General features: G+C 45.3%; 1 pseudogene; it reads right to left on the bottom strand.

Moving 5' to 3' along the window:
• Nucleotides 1–600, bottom strand: part of LOC106733371 (histone H3.3-like) — a 3,610-nt pseudogene extending 3,010 nt beyond the window's left edge.
• Between the last annotated feature and the right edge of the window lie 20,472 nt (nucleotides 601–21,072).

Genomic DNA, 21,072 nt, shown 5'->3' with positions numbered 1-21,072 from the left:
ACAGTGGCCAGGATCCGAGCTAGGTTTTTTTACTTGTCTCTTTTCTCTTTTATTCTCCCTCTCTTCCCTTTTTTTTTTTCCTTTTTTTGTTCTTTTTTTCTTTTGTCTCTCTTTTATGATATATTTTTTCTGCCTCTCTAAGTCTTGTAATGAGAAATCTTGCAATCTCTCAAGTCTTTGAAGTTTTTTAATATCAGGTGTTGACTGACCAATAAAAGCCATAGCCACTGAAGCCCTTTGCCCCTCAGAGGCAGGGTCAAACGGGGTGAACCGTCTAAACGCTTCCATGAGACGCTCAAGGAACACCGAAGGGGGCTCAGTGGCTCCCTGCATAATTTTCCTTACCTTCGCCAAATTGGTGGGTTGTCTTGCAGCCCCACGGAGGCCAGCCACTAGAGCCTGGCGATAGACTGTCAGCCGCTCTCTACCTTCTGCCGTATTGAAGTCCCAGTCTGGTCGAGCGAGCGGGAAAGCAGCCTCTATGAGGTTAGGGAGCTGAGTGGGACGTCCGTCAGTCCCTGGAATATTTCTTCTGGCTTTTAATAGAATCTTTTCTCTTTCCTCCGTAGTGAAGAGTCTGCAGAAGTTGTTGGCAGTCATCTCATGTTGGCTGATGAGAGAACATGAAGGACTCCACCAGGCCGGTCAGGCGCTGGGGGTCCTCGGAGAAAGGAGGGTGGTTAGTTTTTCAGTTATAAAGATCAGAGGAGGAAAAGGGCCAATATTGGAGTGGCTGCAAAGGGGGGGCAGCCCTTCTTCAGTAACTGGCGGCGGGGGCCTGTACGCTCGTAGGGGTAAGGCAACAGTGGTGTCGGGGAACTGGCGAGCCTGTCAGCGATGACTCCTAGTGCCTTGGGCCGGCCCTGGGAGAACGCCTTCAGAGGGTGCAGAAGGAGTGGGGACTGATTCAGGCAGAGCATCAGATCCCTGCGCTCCCTCCCGGTTGGAGGGGGAGGGTGAGAGTGAGAGGGGTACAGGGGAGGGGGAGGTAGGTCTAGGAGGAGGAGATCTTGAGTCTCTGGGTAGGTCCGTTTGGAACAGCTAGATTGATTTGCTCCTTCCGGAGAGTCAGAATCAGGGGGCTGGGCAACCAAAACCTGAGAGGGGGTCGGGTGAACAGGGTTATGCCTGGGGATCCAGGGCCGGACCCAGGTGGGAGGAGTTTGTATCAGGTCTTGCCCGAGGATGATGTACGGCTGTTGATCTGGATGACTTCCTGGTCCTTTCTGAAAAACAATGTCTTTCACGGCAAGAACGGTTTTGAGGTTAAATGTGCCCTCAGGTGGCCATCCGACATTGAAAATGGGCCACTCGGTTGCACAGAACGTCTGCCAGAGACCCTTCCTTATCTCTACAGATAGGTCGCGACCTCTTCCCTTCACTTCAGTCCAACGTCCAACAGTCAGAGTTAGAGGAGTCACTACTGTCTGTCCCATCGTCAATGAACAGGTTAAAAACACAGACAAGAGAACAAAGAACAAGACAAGAGAAACAAAAAGCAACTTACCGACCTAGGTCTTTCACAATCTCAGAACAGATTCAGACGGGCGTTGCCTGCGAAGGCCTCTGTGCCCTTACGGCAGGAGACTATCAGGTGTCCCTGATCCTCCCTCGCCCTTGGGCGTCCCCCAGGGCCACAGCCTGTGGTCCTCCGGGCACGTCTGCCGACCACAGTCCGGCTATTTTACAATAGACCGAACAGCTGCAATACCTGATACAGACTTTTACAAGAAGACAGATAAAAGGATAGTAGACAGACAAAGGCTTGCCTCCAAGGCCGACATTGTAGAAGTGGGGTGGCCGTAAGTTTCCCGGCCAACACACCAAATGATTTTGCCACCTACTGTACAATTTTTCTATTCTATTGAAAGGTTTTTGCCGGCAACTCGCTGAACCTTCTTGTCCAGGGAGTGTTACGGCAACGGCGACCCCAATCAACCACAAAAGTCGGTCCTTGATGTAAAATACAAGAGGCTTTATTGTTAGCGCGCTCGGACTCCACTCTCAGTCATGCAAGACATGAGAACGAGTGAAGTCCTGAACATAAAAATATTCAGGTTATATAGACATGAGTCCGTGGAGTGAGGGGAAAAAGAGAAGGGGTTTCAAGGGTAATCTTAGGACGACCAACCATTTGGTCAAGCTTTCTGGGACTAACAAAAAAAAAATTTTTACAATACAAGGGTCCAGGCTTCCAGCAAAGTACTAAACTAGCTTGCCAGACTAGCTTGCAAATGGCTCCTGGCTCCCTGCAAGGGATTAACAAATTACCCCAGGTTTCCACAACTACAAAAGCGAAAAAGGCAAAGGTTAAACTTTATTTTATTCTTACAGTAGGAGCCACGGTAAAGAGACCTCCTCACTTATCCCCTTCTTTGGCACAAGATCGGCGAGCTAGAGGCGGCGCTGGCGTTGGAGAGCTACAGTGGCGCTGCGGCGGCTGCGAACACAATTGAAAGATGGCTCTGTCCTTCCTTCTTATGATGCCTTTTTTTGGAGAGAGACATTTGCTATTGGGTATGTGCACTCACCAGAGAGAAAGTAAGAAATCACACACACACACACACACCCCACGGCAGGGGATGACCATGCCACAATCCCTTCTCTTCCATTCTCCTTTTGGGATCTTGAGCATGCACATAGGTGCACCCAACGTGTTTTAAGACACCAGGATCAAATCACGATCAACTATGTGGGAGTCCAGCAACATAACCATTTCGCCATCTGCTGGTCCCCCTATGAAGCCTTTTGATTCCTGTCCATTGGTCCTTCTACTGTACTGTAACCATTTCTACCTAGATGTAATCCTTGTCTTCTAGAAGCTTCTAAAAAGTTTGTAAACATGAAGGAACATGAGACCCAGGACAGAGGCCCACTAATCACTGTGGTTGACATGGTCCTAGCCATTCCTGGAACAGGCAGGACAGAACGGACCCCACGGCCCAAAGCTCTCATAAACAGTGCTTGAGGGAAATAGACACATACTATTTCATCCGTGATATGTTTGGGAAGATTCAAGGTAAGTGCAACACCAACAGCCCCAAAGTCATTTTTATTTTGTTACTGGAATCTTGGAAAGATAATAAAGAATTGAATGAGCAGAGATTTCTTTTCCACTCGTAGTAGTTGGCTTTTTCCCAAGGATAATTGGATTATAAAATATTTCCTGTATATCTATGTTACCTACCTCTCATTCTTACTATAAAGTCTCTAGGCATAACTTGGGATAAATTAATCCGTACACCCTTTTCCCTAAAGTGAAATAATTTTGTCTATTGGTTTTCAAGGCAATATAAGAAAAACATTGCTTGAACCTTGAATAGCCATGAGAATGCAAGAGGAAAGAGAAAACTGACATTTTTGCAAAATCTTAATAAAAGAGGAGACCGTCTTCTAAACAAATAGCTTAATTCTAGGAAAAGTGTGAATCCAGAGACCATTCAAGTGAGCCGCCTTGCCAGACGCCAGGCTGCCTGTGACCACAGGGCCTGAGGGCTGGGAACCGTGGCTCAAGCCCTCCCCCACTCACCTCTGGACTCTCAGGATTTCTGTGTTTTGCATGGCGTGTATCCTCGCTGGCCGAGGACCCCAGTGGTGGTGGCAGTCCCAACGACTTGCTGTCACTTCCGCTGTGGCGGGTGGCAGAGGGCATCATGAGTGCGGTCACTGCAGACCCCGAGTGGGCATGGAAGGCGAGCCTAGCGTGCGTTTCAGACAGTGTCACCGCTCGTGAGCATAAGCCCTGTTGCCCTGTCCCTCTGTGCCAAAGGCTGTTCCTGGAGAGGCGGGGCCAGGTGGGGTCTCAGCCGTGGCCCCAGGAATTGTTTTCAATCCCCATAGCAATCCCAATATCTGTGCATTCAGTTTTCAGCTCTGGGCTTGAGGTTTCTTACTGAAGCAGCCCAGCAATCTTCGCACAGCTTCTAAAGCAATGAGGTTCAATTTCTGCTTGTTGTTTCCAATTATAACCATTTTCATGTCTATGACATCTTGTAAAATTTTGGGGGATCAGGGCCAGAACCATGTCAACACATTGGCAACTGCTAGCTGTTCCTTCCACCCTCAGAGCAAAATCATTCCAAGGTATCTCCCACTAACTTCCACTCTGAGTCCTGGCTGTTTCTGAGAGCAATATAGTGAAAGGGAAAAGATGTCTTCGTTTTTAATGAGAGGAAGCTCATGAGGATTGGGGTCTCCCATAGCACACCATCTTGAGCTTTGCCATTTCACTGCCTATAATGCTATTTTAAAGCCTATTTTACCTTATAACTACTCTGAAGAGTATTTGCTTATTATTCATTTAGAAATATGACTTATGTATTACTATATTTTCATTTCATAAAGTACCACTCTTCAAGGTTAAGAAAGAGAATCTATTTAAGAGAGAATATGCAGCACAAACTCATTTTAAAGGGATTGGCATTAGTTAAAATTCTGTTGTACCAAATCTTGGACTATGAACTGTCCAGTTTACATGTGGAAGAACTTGTGAATACCCAGCAAAAACACAGACCTGACCCTCCATGCCGTTCTCCCTTACACCAACCAACGGTACCTGAATTCTTCTGCTTTAGCTGCTGCACCTGCTTCAGAAGACACTGGGTCCAAAATCAGATGGACATTTCTACAGCCACCGAGGTGATACCAACACGCCGGGGTTTCTGTTAGCTACAAAGTCACAGGAGTCTCAGGTGCCCGTGTTCAAAGGAAATGCCACAGTTCCTCAGGCAACTGCTCAAAACGAAGATGACAGCTTTATCCAAGTGCATGGTAATGATGTAAAGCTCATTACTCTAGATCTTGCAGCAAAGTCTGTTCTACCCATTTTGACTCTGGGGGTTTTGGCCACAGTAGTGAGGACTTGGCAGGTTCTGTGTGGCCTCCTCCCGGGACAGGGCACTGCCCTTTCCACCCAGGAAACTGCCGGGTGCCGCTCCCATGTCCTTCCTCCACATGAGTGGGAATCCTGAGATTTGTCATAACAGCTCTTTCTTGTGAAATCCGGTTGCTCATGGTGGGGCTTCCTTCATGCACCTTTTGGGTTTATCTTTATTTTTTGTTCTCTTCCATAGTTTGTCCTCTTCTATATTTTGTTCTGAGTTCTTACAAGACCATTATAAGATCATATTCTAGAATCCAGAACAATTGCGCAGTGGAAATGCAGTGCTCGGCAATGCGGGAAGCCATATAGAAGATGGGAGTTCTATTTCTGAGTCAGCTTGTACATGCAGGGTTCAGGCGCCCTGTAACCCTGACAGGCTGGGAAAACGGAGAGGGTCATAGCCTGAAACCCTGTTTAGCACACTTGTCTTTTTTGCTGTCTGTCTTTCTCTGTCATGAAAGAAAGATACTGAGAGAATGAGGTTTCTATTTTTTCTTCATATCCTTGTTATTTCCTTTTAAATTGCCAGAGGGAGCATGAACGTATGAGAAAGAGAGAAAGATAAAGAATCCCCTAGTGGGGATCACACTGCAGTCCCTTCTCCTCCATTTTTACATTCTGTGAGGATTTGGGGCACATACACAGCATGCTGTTCGAGCCTGGGATTTGAACCTAAGTCAGCCACATGGGATCTGGCTCCCTAAACCCCTTGACTATGAAGCTGGCCCATATCTCTTTCCTAAGAGTTGTATTTTTAAGGTGGTGTCTGGAGAGGAGCCTCATATGAAAGCAGGGCACCGGGACCAGCAGTTAGCATAATGGCTATGTCGCTGGACACCCACGTAGTCGACCATGGTTCAAGTCCCGGACCTGGTGGCTTAAACTCACGCCAGGCACGTGTGCGTGCGTGCCCAAGATCCTGAGAGGAGAATGGAGGAGAAGGGATTGCGGCGTGGCCATCCCCCCTGGGGGGTGATTTCTCATTTTCTATCTCTCTGTCTCTCTCTCTCTCTGGCAAGCGCACGCACCCTATAGCAAAAAAAAAAAAAAAAAAAAAAAAAAAACCCCCCCCAAAAAAAAAAAAAAAGAAAGCAGGCACCAATTCCACCAGCTCCTCAATAGGAAAGGATGAGTTGGGACCAGCAGTTAGCACAATGGCTATGTCACTGGACTCCCATGTAGTCAACCGCAGTTCGCGTCTCGGACCCAGTGGCTTAAACTCATGCCAGGCGCGTGTGCATGCATGCCCAAGATCCTGAGAGGAGAATGGAGGAGAAGGGATTGCTGTGTGACCATCCCTCCTGGGGGGTGATTTCTCGCTTTCTGTCTCTCTGTCTCTCTCTGTCTTTCTGGTGAGTGCACACGCCCTATAGCAAAAACCTCTAAAAAAAAAAAAAGAGAGAGAGAGAGGGTGAGGATGGCATTTCTTTTTTTTTTTAATTTTTAAATGACTTTTTAAAATAATATATATTTTTATTAATTTATTTATTTTACATACTTTCACTGAACATCACCACAGCATACAAAATGTGATTTTTCCAGCCAGAATACACTGTAAAGTGGCTTAATCATACATGTTATCATCAACAAATAATTTTTCATTTCTTGTTTCTTGTGTGTGTGTGTGTATGTATATATATATATATATATATATATATCCCCCTATTTCTCACCCTCTGCCATTTCCCATCCTCCTCCCACTCTCTCTGGTATTTGCAGCTCCTTTCCATTCCTTTATTCCGTCCCACATTGTATTGATTCACAAAATATCTTAATTAATCTAAATACTCTCAATAGTAAGTTCAGCTGATAATATACATATCTGTGAACAAAAGTTGATTTAGGCATGAAACTCTGTGGGTAGAATGAATATACTCCAAAATAGCACATAAATGAGGCTATATAGCTTAGTGTGGTTACTAAATAATATTTTTTTTTGGAGAGTTTTTTTGTTGTTGTTGTTTTGTTTTGTTTTGTTTTTGCTATAGGGCACGTGTGCTCGCCAGAAAGACAGAGAGAGACAGAGAGACGGAAAGCGAGAAATCACCCCCCACGGGGGATGGCCACGCCGCAATCCTTTCTCCTCCATTCTCCTCTCGGGATCTTGGGCACGCACGCACACGCGCCTGGCGTGAGTTTAAGCCACTGGGTCCAAGACTCGAACTGCAGTCAACTACGTGGGAGTCCAGCGACATAGCCATTATGCTAACTACTGGTCCCCTAAATAATATTTTTTAAACACATTTTTTTTTTATTTCAAGAAAGGCAGTTTTAGCTTTAATAATAAATTTTTTTTAAATGTTAAGAGAACTTTGCTTAATACTTAAAGCCAGGAAACAGGTTAGGATTCTGTTCGAATAGTAGGTACATGGACCTGTCCACAACTCAAGAGAAGGCAAAACTCCTTAACATTGGAAAGCAAAGCATAGAAGGTCAGCAATGTTCTAGTCAAAAGTCATAAAATTCTATTTCACCAGTTCAAACTCATGTACTTTATCTTCTGTTGTGGTCCAATCTTTCCGTTTAAATTCTGGAAGATAACGTTCAACTGTGGACTTATTCCTACTATTAAGCTGGCCATTTTCTTAGTTGTTTTAGAACTCTTATTTCTGTGTGTCTATATTTAATTTTCTTGGTATAGACTCCCTTGAGAACTTCTTGGAGATCTAGTCTGGTGTTGGTAAATTCTTTCAGGTTTTGTTTATCTGAGAATGTTCTTGTCTTTTCTTCCCATATGAAGGATAATCTAGTTGGGTATTCTTGGTTGAAATTGTTTTTCACTTAACACTTTGAATATATTTTCCCATTCTTTCCTTGCTCACATTGTTTCCGATGAGAGGTCTGCTGTTAGCCTGATGGGATATCCTTTGTAGGTAACTTGCCATTTCTCTCTTGCCAGCCTGAGTATCTTGTCTTTGTCCATAGTTTTGGTCATTCCGTTTATAATATGTCTTGGAGAGGATCTTCTTGGGTTAATCCTATTTGAGGTCCTTTTTATTTCTTGGGACTGGATCTTTGAATGCCTCTCTAGGTTTGGGAAGTTTTCTTCCAGTATTTCATGAAATAGATTATCAATGTCCTTGTGTTTCCCTTCTGGGATACTGATTATCCAGATGTTTGGACATTTAATCGTTTCTAGTATTTCTCATATGTTATTCTCATTTTTTTGGCTATTGTTGCAGTCTTTGTGGAGGATTTTACTAGTCCAGCAATTCTGTCTTCTACATATGAAATTCAGTTTTCTGTAGGATCTAGTCTGCTTTTAATACTTTCAAAGGAGGTTTTGACTTCCTGTATTATAGCCTTCATCTCCAACAGTTCCCTTTGATTATTTTTTATGATGAGTATTTCCTCTTTCAGCTCTTGCAAGAACTTTCTCACATCCTGCAACTTGTTGGATTTTTTCTTCTGGTGCTCATTGTCTCTCTTCTCTTCCATCTCTGTTAGTTTTGTCAGTATGAAAACTCTAAATTCTTTATTAGACATTTCCATGATTTCCGTTGTACTGTCTGTGGATGAAGAGGAGTTATTCTTTTCCCTAGGAGGTGAGGTATTTTCTTGGTTTCACATATTTCTTGTACCCCTGTGGTGATTTCTGATGAGTTATTCATCTCTTCCTAATTTCTAGCTCAATCTGAGGCATCTGAGATGCACAGGAGGATATGGTGTTGCAAACTCTTTGGTGTTGCATTTCTCTCCCTTCGTGTCACAGTTTCAGTGGGAGTTGAGGAATATGAGGACCCAAATAGTATTCAGTTTTGGCAACTTTTCCCTTAGACTTTCTAGACACTCAGTGGGTAGAGGCTGAGCAGCAAAGTGATGAGGAAGAAAAAAAGAATAAGAAAACAGAGAAACAGAGAAAGACAACAAAGAGAAAAATGGAAAAGGCAAACAAACAAAAAGATTATTTATTTGTTCATTTTAAAAATCAGAAAGTGAAAATTGCACAGCATGCAAGCGCACGCAAAATCACTAGATCTCAGCTCTCATGGCGGACTCAGTCTTCTTCTGGCCTGCCCTTCCTGCTTGCCTAGATGGGAGGAGGAAAGGGGAGGAGTTTATTACCAACATAAAGGGGGATTTCAGAGCCAAGAAAAAACTTTACCTTAAAAATTGTTTTTAAAAAGAAAAACTTTTAAATGAAAAGAGAGAGACAGAAAGAGATGGCAAGAGACGAAGAGAAGGATACAGGGGCTCTCCCAGGGCAGATTCTCAGCAGAACACCATTGCTCTTATCTCTGAAATCTCTAGATCTCAGCTCTCATGGTGGACTCTGTGATGTCATTTCTTCTCAGGCAGCTGCCCCTCTGTTTGCTGGTGAGTAGGGTGTGAGAAGAGTTTGGGTTGTGTTAGGGCTTGCCTCGGAAGGAAGGAAACAGCAAATTATGTTGGAAAGCGGCATGGTTTATGGAATTGAAGCACATCCAGATGCTGCTACTTAGACATCTTTTAAGAGAAGTTTCCATGTGCAAGTGATTTATGAGAACAGTTGTGCCTGAAAAGGCTGAGGAAGCAGAGATGAGAGGGCAAAGAAACAGAAAAGAATAGGATTTCAGGCATAAGACATGAGTTTGGCAGCTTAAAAATTACTTTTCTGGGACCAGCAGTTAGTGTAATGGCTATGTTGCTGAACTCCCATGGGGAGTTCGAGTCCCAGACCTGGTGGCTTAAACCCACGCCGGACGCGTGTGCATGTGTGCCCAAGATCCTGAGAGGAGAATGGAGGAGAAGGGATTGCGGCATGGCCATCCCTCCTGGGGGATGATTTCTCACTTTCTGTCTCTCTCTGTCTTTCTGGCAAGCGCACGCGCCCTATAGCAAAAACCTCTCCAAAAAAAAAAGAAAAAAAGAATTACTTTTCCACAAGGAGGCCAGCGGGTCTTTTCCGTGTCTGTCAGAGGGAGCACCAGGACAGCAGGGGAGCACAGCAGAACGTGGGGTACCAAGAGCAGCCGAGATAGAAGGGCTGGGTGGGTGGTAGTTCACGTAAAACACGGGTAGGAACAGACAGAATTTCCACCATGTACCCGAGAACAAAGGAAGAAGGAAGAAAAAGCACAAAGACAAGCTGAAGGCATTACACAGAGAGCAGTTAGGAACAAACGCATCTAGGGCTGGCCCTGTGACACCTGTTAAGTGCTGTGCTTAGGGAGCTGGATCCCACATAGCTGATCATGGCTCGAATCTCTGTCCGAGTGGCTTGAGAAACATGCCACACGTATGTACACGCATGCACCAAAACCTGACTGAGTGGAGAAATAGAAGGAAAGAAGGAGAGGAGATTGACCATGCCCCATTGAGGGGTGCTTTGTCCCCTCTCCTTCTCTCCCTCTCATTCATGCACTCTTGGCAATGAAAAAGAACAGGACAAGCGTGTAAACAGCACAGATGTGATTGCCGCCACTCCCTAAGTGAAAGACCAGGGGAGCTGCATGCTCGTCTCCAGCTGAGGAGCCACGGCATGTTCAGGTGAGCTTCTGCTTCAGGATACTGGCATGACCGCTGCTTGCTGGCACCTGAGCTCAAGAACATAAATAAAGGCTATAACATGATATGAATGTATGTACAGACACCGTGTGCATGCACGCGAATATTGCCAGCCTAAGTAACAGACGTGACAGATTCCCAAAGGACGAAGACCTTACTTAGGAATGAAATACTGCAGTCCGACCCAGGTACGCCATGCTCAGAGAGGTAAAGGAAGACGAAGACTTTTCATGGGAAAATGAGAAGCGTTACATAAGTAGTTTTGAAATTATTATCCTTGGCTACAAGTCTCAACAACAAGGGAGGCCCCAGGCCACCATTGGACAGGCAGTTCTTCAGAAGATGTCCTTGAAGAATTTCCTTTTCTGGAAACTCTTGTGGTTTTGGCAGATCTTTTCTGGAAACTGTTGTGGTTTTGGCAGATCTTTTCTGGAAATTGTTGTGGTTTTGGCAGATCTTTTGGTGATACGAAGCGTTAACAGGATATTACGCATGAAAACTCTCTTTTCAAGGCCTTCCCAGATCCAGACAGAGTTTGACACAAGTGACTCCATTTTGACTCAGACAATTTTTGCAATGTGTGTGTGTATGCACGTTTGTGCATTTGAACAAATATTGGGAAGGATGCTGGAGTGCGATGTCCTAACCGCCATGATGGTGTGCTGCAATGGAAACTTAAGGAACCTAAGAAGAATGAGAGAAAGCAGCTCTTGGGGGTAACGCGACCTGTTAGGCACCAGGGAGAAATCGCCTGGTGGAGGAGAGAGAGAATAAAACAGAGATCGTGGGCCTTTTCCCTTTCTGCAGAATCTTGCCTGGAGCCGGGATTTATGATCAGAAATCCACGGACAGTGAGTAGGAGAGTGAATGTCTCAGTGTTTGGGGGAGTTTTTCTGGGATGGTGGAGATCCAGGGAGAAGTGATGAGGTGGTAGAGGGAAGAGACGATGGCGACATAGCGCAGTGGGATGGTTAGTGCGAGACAGGACACGGAGGCTTCTGCAGGAAACAGCGATCTGTGTGTTAGCGCTGGCTTAGCGGATTTATATTTAAAGAGTCCCAGATTTTTTTGGAAGGAGTTATATTCTATTTGTTTTGTTTTGTTTTTGCTTTCTATATGGCTATCTCTATTTTATATACTTTTGATTAGTTAAAAGACTGTTATAGAATTATGTAGGTACGTCCGGGGTTACTGTGTTGTTACATATGAAGTTATAGAGTTGTTAGGTTGTTATTGGGGCTGTAAGGTTACTAAGAGGTGTTGTTTTGGGGACAGGGCTACAAGGTCATCACAGGCTGTACATATGTATTTAAATTTTAAGTTTGTTTCATTTTTCTGTCTTGAAGGCCTTTTTATTACATTGTTTGTTGATGTTTGAACTCTGTTAGGGTTAGAGAGTATTATTTTAGTTTAGGGGATCTGTATTTTTATAACATTATTATGAAATTTGTGGCTGTCTTTTTTTAACTGTGGCTTTAATGAGGCCGAGAACAGACTTTATAACTAGAGGAGTTAGGCATGGTAGATTAAACAAGTGTTTAGAATTTACATAGTTTTAGGAAGGGCAGTAGGCTCAATGGTTATTCTAACATGCAGACTGGGGCCAGGTCTGTTTACATATGTGTTTATTATTGAGTTTGTTTTTTTTTTTTTTTGAGAGAGGTTTTTGCTATAAGGTGTGTGCGCTTGCCAGACAGACAGAGAGAAACAGAGAGACGGAAAGCGAGAAATCACCCCCAGGGGTGATGGCCACACCGCAGTCCCTTCCCCTCCATTCTCCTCCCGGGATCTTGGGCACACATGCACATGCGCCCAGTGTGAGTTTCAAGCCACCGGGTCCGGGACGTGAACCATGGTCGACTATGTGGGAGTCCAGCAACATAGCCATTACGCTAACTGCTTGTCCTGGTATTTTTATTTTTTATAATACAACCTTTACTAAATAGTTCCACCATGACCCTCGAGACTATATTTAGCCAACATTTCCTCATCCCTAGACTCTCTTACATAGCCCAGACATAAAAGTAGCCAAAGTAGTCCCCTCGATTCACCACAACAGAGTAAAGCCTGTTTCTTGAGCCTAAAATTACACTTCTGACCCCAAAACAAGTTGACCATCTAGAAAAAACAAGCCACGACTCCAGAGACCTAAAAAGACTACAGCCCTGCTCTAGTCACTCCGAAAACTAATCTGCACATGGCAAAGCTTAAAAATTAACCACCTAGCAAAGTATATCTGTAACCTACATTTCTTTGTCCCTGTAACTGTTTTGTTATTAAAATACACTGTTGGGGACCAGCAGTTAGCGTAATGGCTATGTTGCTGGACTCCCATGTGGTCGACTGCAGTTCGAGTCCCGGACCTGGCGGCTTAAACTCATGTCAGGCATGTGTGTGTGTGTGCCCAAGATCTTGACAGGAGAATGGAGGACAAGGGATTATGGTGTGGCCATTCCCCCGGGGGGTGATTTCTTGCTTTCTGTCTGTCTCTCTCTGTCTTTCTGGCAAGTGCACATGCCCTATAGCAAAAACCTCTCAAAAAAAAAAAAATCACACACAAAAAAAACACTGTTTGTCATTGTTTATTTGCTATAGCCCTAGCCCTTGTCCTTGCCATTAGACTGGCTTAAATTGCCCCAGTTGGCTGGAGTTGTAATAATAAAATATTAACTCTACTACTGTTTGTGTTTCTTTTGTAAGTAAAATATTTCATTATTAGAGTGCTTCTGATCTGAACCTTCTTTTTAAATACAGGTACTCTATCCTGTGAACTACACATTCACATCACCCGACAGGGCCGAAGTGTCACTAAGACTTTGCTTTACCGTACCCATTTTGCTGGTCAAAAGAACATCTCAGAGACTGGTGAGCGTAATAAAACGATCTACTCCATTTGCCAGCAAAAAACCCATATGCTTGATTTAATCTACAATAGTCCCCAGAAAAAACCCCACTGAGATAGGGACGGGTAACTAACTGCACCGAAATTACTAACGCCCACTCGCCAGTACCAGTGTGCTCTTTAATGTATGTACATTATAGTCCTGTATATGTCATAAATTATAGAAGTCTCTTATACTAAATAAAAATACAAATTCCATAATAGATACGTATGTAAACAGACCTGGCATCTTTGGAATAAAGCCTACCTGGTTGTGATGTATAATCTTTTTATATGTTGTTGGATACAATTTGCTAGTATATTGTTGAGAACGTTTTCATCTATATTCATAGATACATCTTTTAAGGTTTTTGCCATAGGGAACATGCACCCCCTGGGGAGGAAGAGAGAGAAATCACTACCATCACCCCTGGCGGGATGCTCAGGCTGCAATTTTTCCTTCTCCACTCTCCTCCTGGGATTTAGGGCATGCACACATATGAGCCTGGCATGATTTTCTAGCCACCTGGTCTGGGACTCAAACCCTGGTCATCTGTGTGGGAGTCCGGCACCTTAACCACCGTGCCACCTGCTGGCTTAATTTATTCTTTTTTTTTTTAGAGTTTTTGCCTTAGAGCATGTTTACTCGTCAGAGAGAGAGAGAAAGAGACAGTGAGCGGGAAAGTGAGAAATCACTCCCAAGGTCCTGGATCACCAGAGAGTCACTCATAAGAAGCCACCAGGTCCAGGACACAAACCACTGTTGGCCATGTGGGAGTCCGGCCCTATAACCACCTCGCCACCTGCTGGCCCCAACAGAGACGGATTTTAACGAATTCTAACTTGTTCATACTCTCTTTGATGGATTGCTCTGCTGTGATGGACAGTCATGCACAAACCCAAGATCACCTGGTCTTCTGTGTCCTGTTTAGGAGTTTCATATTTTGTATACCTTGTTGTGTCTTTTGACTTCACATGTAACTTTAGACTTATTTCATAGATATCCACAAACAACTTGCTGGGATATTGATAGAAATTTCATTGTATCTGTAAGAGTCAGGAGGAATTGACATCTTCCTGTCCATGCACATGAGACATGTGTCTCCACATACATAGATCTCCTTTGAATATGTCCTCAGTTTTACAGTTTTCTTCACATACATCTTGTATCTTATTATACTGGGTGGTTGGAAAAGCCATGACACATTTTTGCAAAGAAAGACACATCGCAACTTTTCTGATGACACAGTATTTATACAGAAGAATTTGAATTTTTGTACTAATGTAGCTAGTATTGTTTTTTAACTTTTTTTTTTTTTTTTTTTTTTTTTTTTTTTTTTTTTTTTGCTAAGGGCACATGTGCTTATGAGAGAGAGAATGGGAGAAAGTGAGGAAGCACCCCCTAGAAGGAAGACCATGCCCAAATTCTTTCTACTCCATTCTCCTCTTGGGATTTGGGGCATATACACACTTGCACATGGTGTGTTTTTTCAAGCTGCTGGGTCCAGGACTCAAACCATACAGTCAGCCATGTGAGATCCAGTCGCCTTAACCTGCGCACCCCCTCCTGGCCCAGAAGTTATTCTTTTATGATGGTACTTCTCAATATTCCTGCAACGTTCTTGCTAATTGTTATTTTTGAATGGTGATCAATTTGTTTATATAGGCTGTTGCTTTTGCCTCTATCTTTAGAGTGTTCTGCCATGGTTCCTGACCTCCTGGCTGATTCTCAGCACAGTCCTATGAGAGCGAAAGCAGCAATGATCTGAGATGTATCTGGAACATTCCCTGCAAGCACACCATGGCCCCTGGCACCCTGCATCACCTCGGATGGCAAGAGTCCTTTCCTCCAGGTAGCGCCAAAGATTCTTTCTATCTGATGGCATACAGACTCTGCCCATCAGGCTCTGTTGTGCATAACCGCATCTAACCCCAAACAGCCAGAATATCTGAGGCAGTAGGAGCTGAAGTACAGTATCGAGAAGGCGGGTAAACAAGCTCTTCATCCTCAGAAAGGAGACATTCAACTGTTCCTGAGCCCAGGGCAGAGCGCACTGTGGATTTGACCCACCAAGTCAGGGATGGTGGGCCCACTGTCCCCGGAAAGGACACCTGGCCACCTAGGAGAAGATACAACCTGAGACCTCCCGGAATACTCTTCTCAGAATGTCCTGTTTTCACACTCGGACACTTATTTCCCTGGATTCAAATTGGCCCTTGGGCTGACAATACATCATGACAAAATGCTTCATTCTGACATGCCCTGCCTGGATTTATCTTCAGAACTAGAAAACAGTCAGAAGGATGAGGAAGGAGAAGAGCCAGGAGGTCCCAGGTAAGTGTGGTAACCATGGGCCGTGACTGCTATGGTGGCATCTGGACATCTCAGGACCTGAAATAAGCAGAAAGTGCCGAGTATCTGTTTCACACATTCTGCCAGCCAAGAACGCCGTCTGTTTTCTTGGTGGTTCTACCACTGGCTTTCCAACTTCTTTTAATTTCCTAAGTTCGATAAGCAAAAGCCAGTCTCAGGGAGACCACCTGCTCCATCCAGTGTGGCCTGGCCTGGGAGAGACACATTTGCTTCTGCAAGGTTGTCCTTGGTTTACTGGCAGGAATTTAACAGCAAAAAAATGGGGACCAACAGTTGGCATAAGGCTATGTCACTGGACTCCCATGTAGTCGACCGCAGTTCGAGTCCCAGACCCGGTGGCTTAAACTCACGCTGGGTGTGTGTGCATGCATGCCCAAGATCCCAAGAGGAGAATGGAGGAGAAGGGATTGTGGCGTGGCCATCCCCCTGGGGGGTGATTTCTCGCTTTCTATCTCTCTGTCTGTCTGGCGAGCACACGCGCCCTGTAGCAAAAACTTCTTTAAAAAAAAAAATGTAACTACACCAACAAAAACATACACTATTACCACACTACATCACCGCCATGCCCGGCGGCCGGTGCACTGAGCACCTGCTGCTATTCCTTCCACCCCACGGAAGCCTCACTCAGCCCCAGGGATTAAAGGATTGATTTCTTCCTGTTCAAGGGGTGGCTTCCTGTGACCTCTCCCCTGTCTTGTAATCAAGCCCGTCTGTGGAGGCCATGGTGTTCAGTTCCTGTTGGCTTAATATTCTGCCTTTTCTACTTCACCAAGGCCAGCAGGGAGCTGTAGGAGGAGCCAGTGAATCGAGTCCAAACTACCCATTAAATGGTCCTAGTTTGATTTGTGTGTGTGTGTCACCATGACCTGTCTGGCTCCAGCCCCCCTTCTATTCACCTTGCCTTCTGGTTGATGAGTGTCAAGTCGGTTTTGCTCAGGGTGGCCCCAGTGAGCCCTCCCCCATAAAGCAGATTTCTCCACGTGGGCTCCCAGGCATCCTCCCACTTTGTGCTCCGTTCCTCGTCTCAGGTGAGCGATGTCTCCGCCATCTTGGTGAAAATTGGCCCCAAGGACCAAGTTTTAAGTGCATGCGATTACAGGGGAAGTATGCCTCTCTTTGTTTTCCTGAGCAACATGCCTTTCAGCCAGAGCCACAATGGAAAAGCAAAGCAAGTACAGAGATCGAGAAGGCGCAAACTCACAGCCATCACCAATGCATGAGAACAGCGCGGGTCTGCATGGATTCCTTCATTTACGGCGGGACTCGCAGTCATCCCCGGAAGGTTCCCAGTAGCTGTAGTTCCTGAGGGTGCCCTTTGGGTGTCAGTGACTGTCTGAGCAGATTGGTAGAGTCTTGTCAAGGTCTCTGGAGAGTCTCATCTCAGTCACTCAAATTCAAGCTACTCTCTCTCCTAAATGAACTTCTCACTAAGCAGTTCCGTGAGTGCTGAACAAAATCTCCTCTGTCAATTCCACGTTCAGAATTTTCTTGAGAGCAAGGCACGGCCCTCACACCCTTTAATCTTTTCAGTAGAACAAGATCCTGGCCTCTGTGATATCAAATTTTCTTTCCTACCAAGACCTAAGGCTGTATAGATTCCGTGTGTCCATCTGTCGGTCTAGCATCGGTGTATGACCTCATCTATACCAAAACAACCAAGGTAGCTCTTGGAAAAGGTGAATCTTGTGGCAATAACACACTGAATGCAGCTAATCATGTTTCCTACAAACTCTAAGAAAAACATACGACCAAGTGCCCACTATGGACACAGGACACTGCAGTGACAGCCTTGCAGGCGTGGATTCATGCTTTTAATTGCTCAGGAAGGCAGAAACCACCTTTTTTATTTTTTTAGAGAGAGAGAGTTTTGCTATAAGGTATACGTGCTTGCTGGAGAGACAGAGAGACAGAAAGTGAGAAAACACCCCCTAGAGGGATGGCCACACCACAATCCCTTCTCCTCCTCCATTCTCCTCTTGGGATTTTAGGCATGCATGCACACATGCCCAGCACAAGTCTCAAGGTGCAGGGTCTAGTATTCAAACTGTGGTCAATTATGTGGGAGTCCAGCGACGTAACTATTCTGCCATCTGCTGGTCCCTGAAACCACCACTTTTCATAAGAAACTGAGACACTGTGTGGGTACTTCATACCGTGTCTACACCCCTGTGCTTATATACACCTCTCTGGGATATGTGAAAAAGAAACTTTGTAATTTGACTACCTTTATCTAAATTTACTTGCATAAAATCAAATGAACCTAGGAAGGAAGAAGAGGAGCCAACAGCCTCCAGGTAAAACATAAACAAGAGTTGCCAATGCTCTGGTGCCATCCGGATACCACAGGCTCAAACTGGAAAGAGCTGATTATACTATTTCATTATTGACCACAGAATGAAATGCCCTGTTAGGAATGTTTCCAACATGGAAACATATTACTTCTCAACGTAGTAACCCAGAACCAAACTCAGAATGTCCTACACTCTGGGAGACCAACTGCTCTCTCCAGACTGGAGCGAGATAACTCAGAAGCATTTCTTACTGCACTATATTCCTTGGTTAGTTGACAAAAATGTCAAAGCCAAAAACTAGATAAGAAAAGCGTATTCATCACAATATTGAGAAAACGAGGTCTAGAATGCACTCGATCTCTGTGAGACAAAAATGCCACAAGAGCCTTCGTTACCTGGGCCCCCGCAAGTCAAATATAGTAAAATTTGATTATGTTCACAACTACTGTTACCTCCCCGTGGGCTGCCTGTCCTGACTCCACACGGAGAGTGGAGTCTCCTCCCTCATGTGCGTGCTATCTGGGCAGCACGCCGAGCACCCACGGCTCCCCACGGCTCCCCACGTTCACCTCCGGCCCTTGTACGCACCCCTGGCAGCCATCATCCCCCCTTGTCAGAGGAGGAAGGTTTCATTCTGCCTTTTTGGAGAGATGGTTCTTCTACCTTCTAAACATTTCACTTAAACAGCTCATTGGGACTCATACACAATTATGCTTTCTGGTACTTCTGTGCTTCATATTACTTTCTCTGGGTCCAGGAGGCAGAAGTCTGAAACAAAAGAAATGAATCAACTCCAGCAGAACGCATGGGATGAAGAGACCAGCAGTTAGCATAACGGCTATGTCACTGGACTCCCATGTAGTCGACTGCGGTTCAAGTCCTGGACCTGGTGGCTTAAACTCACGCATGGGATGAAGAGAACATACTATTTCTAGTAAGTTGGAAAGGTCTAAATCCGAGAAGCTTCCCCAGTCCCATTTCCTTGTCTTCCCAGTCAGAAGTCTGATCTGCTCTGCATGTGGCCAGCGAGGATCCGTATGATAAAGAGAATAAGGCTCCAACTGGTCCCCAAGTAGCCTCCATGGTGTTTACACTGAGCTGACCGCTCTGTCCAGGAAGGGAGCTGTCAGTGCAGGCAGGCCCTGTGTACCCACGTTGGCTTCAGTCAAACTCTAGAGCCAAGTGTTAAGCACAGACAGCAAGTGGGTGAGGTAACCTTGCACTCTTCCTGGTCCCTGGCCACACCGCTGTCACTGTGGCACTCGCTGGCAGACACATGGCCTTGGGTTCCATACAGACCAGTACAGAGAAGGCGATGGTACCCTGGCAGTCTCTGCTGCTCCTTAGCACGTGAACCAACTCTGATGGACTTTCTTCTCGGAAATCCTCTTCTCTCCGATGGTTTTGCTCATTTCCACGTCCAAACAATGTCCTGCAAGCATCTGTGACTCCCCATGTTGGGAGATGTTTTGCCTGTACTATCTTTTTTAATTATTTAATTTTGTTATTATTATTTTTAAAATTTTGACCAGAGTGGTAGAGAGAGAGAAAGGGAAGGTGAGAAAGCAAGCCACCAGGTCCGGGACTCAAACCGTGCCTGGCCATGTGGGAGTTCAGCACCTTAATCACCATGTCAGCCCGTCTTGCCTATATTTTTGAAGCTGTTGTTACCATGGTCCCTTGGTTCCAATCTCCAGTCCCTCTCCTCCTAGTTGGCTTGTCCCCATACGCAGTCATCTCAGTGTGAGAACACACACACCACCAACCCTGGAGCTGGAACTTCCCCTAAAATCAAGGCTTGATAATGGCCATCCCATTTTCCGTAAAGACTGGGGATCTTGTGTTCTATGAATCACCAAGGATATCTAACCCTGTGTCTAACCTCAGGCAAAATTCAAGGGTTGATCATTGAACAAGCGACATGTGAGCATTTTGAGCACGGTGAGCAGGAGGAACCAGAACGCGCTCTCTAAGAGCTTGGTTAGCCAACTGAAGTCAGTGGAATGCAGGATACTGCAAAGACAGAGATGCGACACTGCCCAAGGCGTGTGGTAGAGGGCGCCAATGCTCTGTTCTCACCAGTACAAGGTCTTCTTCCCTTTTGCCTCAGTTCTGTTTGTCAGGAAACACGTGTTTAAGCTCATCTTCCAAAAAGGTTTTGACTGCATGACAGAAATATTCCTATATTTTCCTCAACAGAGCACACCAACAAAAATGAATGCCTAAAATCCTGAAAAATTCTCAAATCCTGCTTCACAAGGCGAGGAAAGAAATGGGTGGGCAGAGAGTAGAATGGGAATGGTTTGCAGAATGAGTTCAGGATATTCAGCCGAAGATCTCGAATCTCAGAGGTAAGCTCGTGCTACACAGGGAAGTCTGCACGCTCTGTTAGTGTAGCAGATCTCTTCATCTCACGAGAGATTACGTCAAGACCATCAAACCTCGCCCAGACCCCTGTATCTCAGCTGCCGTGCCTCATTCATGGGTGACTGTAAAAGACTTCTGTGGGACTGTCTTATTCACTGCAAAGTGGAGAGTGAAAGAACCCCCTCCATTAATTTCTCAAGTTTAGTAACCCAGAGCCCACTACGTGGATTTCCTGCACTCGGGGAGACCGCCCGCTCTCCCCTAAGGGGGAAGGCCTGATAAGATGCATTTGTTTCTGCAAGACTGTCCCCTGTTGACAGAAATTTCAGATAAAAGCGTAAATAGACCAAAAACACTTCTTATGCCAGAGTACTGACCGACTAAGTTCTGGCGGGCATGAGATCTCTGTAAGAGAATAATGTCCTAGCAGCCTTTGTGCACTGGGACCCTGGAAGGGAAGGAGGACAAAATGGAATTGGGTTTTAACAGTGGCTGTGGCTGTCCTTGCTGCCAGCCATGAGTGCACCTTAAAAGGACAATGACGGGCCAGCAGGCAGTGTGGGGATTGGGGTACTCGATCCCGCAGGACCCACTGAGCAGTTCGAGTCATGAACCCAGTGGCTTAAAAATCACACTGGCCAGTGTGATGTGTGCCCCAAATCCTGAGAGAATGGAGGAGAAGGGACTACGGGGTGACCCTCCTCCCCGGGAGTCATTTCTCACTTTCCCTCTTTCTCTCTCTATCTCTGTGAGTGCACATGCCCTATAGCATGAAAAACAAAACAAAACA

Source organism: Tupaia chinensis, unplaced genomic scaffold, assembly GCF_000334495.1.
Source record: "Tupaia chinensis unplaced genomic scaffold, TupChi_1.0 Scaffold143624_1, whole genome shotgun sequence".
Classification (NCBI taxonomy): Eukaryota; Metazoa; Chordata; class Mammalia; order Scandentia; family Tupaiidae; genus Tupaia; species Tupaia belangeri.
The sequence above is the reverse complement of the archived record's forward strand: the minus strand, read 5'-3'. Positions and strand labels throughout refer to the sequence as shown.